Below are 2942 nucleotides of genomic sequence, written 5' to 3'. Positions count from 1 at the left end.
CTTACCACACATCCCGAGGGAGCAATGCAGAGTCCAGCCCGTCCCACCATTCCCAGCAAGGCAGTTCATGGGCTGTCTGGGGCTCAGGGAGGAGTCACGGGGCTTCTCTTCTTCCTGCCCGCTTGCCCCATTTTCTCCTGCAAAAGCAAAGCTTTCTTGGCTTTCCTTGCTCAAGGAGATGCAAAGGCCATCTTTTAAATCCAATACTGGAAACTCCTCCAGGTTGTCATTCAAGGTGCTTCTCTCAGGTCCTGCACTAATCAATCATCTTGTCCACTGGTTTTCTTGGCAGGTTCTTGCATTCACGTCCTACAAGCAAACCAGGAGAAGCCAATTTAGCTGTTCCTGCAACCAATCCAGTCTGGCATTCTGATTTTAAAGGATACTGGGTTGGCCTTACCCATAGAGATCCCACATCAGGGGTAATACCAACAGGTTCTGCCCTCTTCCACTCTCCTGCAGCTCCACTGGCCCACACCACAGGAACAACTGCAGCTGCCACTTCAGTCAGGGCCTTGCTGCTGACAGGAGTTATTCCCTGCACAACAAGAGCTGCTGCTTGGACACATTTAGTTTCAGCAATTACAGCGTCAAGAGCCCCAGTTTTCAATTCCATTTCTGCCTCAACTTTTCCAGCCCATCACTTCCTAGCAGAGGTTTGGGTGAGTTTGGCAAAAACACAAACTGAGGAATTCCCCAATGTTTTCCCAGTTTGACCCCTGTCACACCAATCACCTTAACACTGCCAGTCCATAATTCTCATTCTGTTGTGTTCAGGACTGAGGAAATTGTACTTGTGTCTGACCAGGACATGTGCAAACCAAATGCTGGGGACTGGAACACACACCTGGCACTCCTGCAGCTCTCACAGTCACATTCCAGAGAAAACAGCCAATTGGACCCTCACTGCTCATTTCTTAATCCCAATCCCACGCTTCTTTGGCACTTGGAGCACCACTTTTAGAACCCAATTACAGCCCATTAGAGAGCTCCATGTCTAGCAGGGACAGGGACCCTGGGATACTCTCAGCAATGCCTGAATCCATGGCAGGGACCTTGCTTTGAGCTCCCCAGGGCCGGGCACCCCGAGGATCTCCCCGAATAATCCTTTCGGTGCGCGCTGGAGTCCTCGGGGTGCCCCAACCCGGGGGGCACCAACAGCACTGTCCCTCCAGGGGGCCAATTTGGTCCTAAACTGCAGGGGGATCTTGCCTGTGTCCCAGACTGGTCCGGAGATCTGAGGCCCTTCCCGAGAAAATCTCGGTGCCGGCGTGAAGGGCCAGAGATCCCTCGGAGCCACGGGAGAGCAGGCACAGAGTCCCTCCTGGGGGGCAATTTGCCTGCCTGAAAACAGCTCTTCAAAGGAGCCTCTAAGACTCAGCTGGTGACTTTTAGAAGCCAGGCATTCCTATACACTGTGAGATATTTTAAGGCTTATCTGACTGAAAAGCATAAAGCTTTTATCATGGACACCTGACCTCCCACAGACAGTTCCTTTCCCCTTTCAGTACAAAATTATTTTCATGGAATCACTCAATAGGAAGTGCCCAGGAACCCCAGACTGTTCTTTCCAGAACAGAAAATAAACAGAAGAACGGAGTTTTGCACAAGTGTAACATACTCCAGAACAGACCTGACTTTAGTTTTACCCTTTGTGTTCAAATATTCCATAGAAAAGCTCCAGCAGGAGAGCTGGTACATTCCCAAGAGTATCCTGGAAGTCCCTTTCACGAGGGCTGGAGGAAAATCGCAGTTGTATGAGTCCCTTGTGCCTGCAGATGCCTGGGGATCCTCTCCACCTGCCTTGTGCTCTCCCAACAGCAGAAAGGGTGCTGAGACAGGAGGAAGGAAACCTTTAGCATAAAGCTGGGAAGGAATCTAAAGCTTCCTTTCCTGGGGAGCATTGTGAAGTCTGCAGACGAGAAAGGGAAAATTTGCATCTCCTTTGGTACACGTGTCAACAGAAGCTAAAACATTTTGCCTTTTTCAGACAACTGTGCCCTTTTTGGCTCCCTGGCAGCTCCAATGGCACCAGAACCCCCTTCCTGCACACCCACGGCTGTCACACTCAGGCACCCACACACCTTTGCTCCAGCCCACACGTGGCCAACATTTCCTCACCCTGGACATCCCAAGGGGAGTATTTTTGCTAGAGAGCACAGCAACTCACCTGTCCTTGCAAACTGCCTCCCTGCAAAAAAGGAATCATTTTTCCTGGACACTTCCCCCACAGTCAAGGTCTTTTCAAACTGTGCCGAGACCACACCAAAGATGGCGGCCGTGGCCCAGAAGTCCGCCCCGAGGCCACACTCAAGATGGCGCCACCAGGACCGGAACTTAGCCAAGGCCACACTTAAGATGGCGGCCTCCAAACCTGGAGGTTTGGAGGCCAAAACCTCCACCAAACCTGCTCAGGGTCCCTCCCAGCTTCTGCCTGTCCTTGCATTTAAAGGCATGGGCACATTCTATCTTCCAACAGCAAACCCCAGCTCCTCACTGGGAGTATAAGCCCTGCTCTTACCTGGACAGACTGCCGGGCTCAGCACAGCTGTGGGTCATGGAGCAGCTTCCCAAGGCTGTTCTCTCTCCCAGCAGGAAGCACAACTCGCCTCCACACCAGGGGAAACCACGAGCGAGGCTGCAAATGGACACAGAACGAGCAAAAAGCATTAACGCAGCACCAAAAAACCAAGTTAAAGCAGTCTTTGCCTCATAACCCTGCACGGGGAAAGGGTTTGGGATCCCAAAGCAAACCCTCAGACACCCAGAGAGCACAGGACCCACAGCCATGCCACGGCTCTCCCCGGGGGCACCCGGCAGGTAAGGGGCTTACCCGGGCCCCGCCGCCCAGCACAAGGCGCCCCTAAACGCCCCCGGCTGCCCCGGTGCACAAACCCAGCGGCCAAGGCGCTCTCCCCTCCGCAGCCCGGGCAGCAGCGGGG

At 53.3% G+C, this 2942-nt stretch overlaps 1 long non-coding RNA gene across 3 annotated transcripts; it reads right to left on the bottom strand.

The window, feature by feature from the left end:
• Nucleotides 1-20: 20 nt before the first annotated feature.
• On the bottom strand, nt 21-2828 carry LOC115308057. 3 transcript variants are annotated; one of them, XR_003916415.1, is made up of 4 exons: nt 2522-2828; nt 1634-1832; nt 434-538; nt 21-309 (listed from the first exon to the last, which is right to left on the bottom strand). It is a non-coding gene; the product is annotated as an uncharacterized LOC115308057 (long non-coding RNA). The 3 variants fall into 3 exon arrangements; XR_003916414.1 differs by lacking the exon at nt 2522-2828 and having other exon boundaries at nt 1634-1950; XR_003916413.1 differs by lacking the exons at nt 1634-1832; nt 2522-2828 and having other exon boundaries at nt 434-968.
• Nucleotides 2829-2942: the final 114 nt, after the last annotated feature.

This window comes from Manacus vitellinus, unplaced genomic scaffold, assembly GCF_001715985.3.
Source record: "Manacus vitellinus isolate BGI_N305 unplaced genomic scaffold, ASM171598v3 ctg7180002429065_pilon, whole genome shotgun sequence".
NCBI lineage: Eukaryota > Metazoa > Chordata > Aves > Passeriformes > Pipridae > Manacus > Manacus vitellinus.
This window is presented reverse-complemented; position numbering and strand designations above follow the sequence as displayed.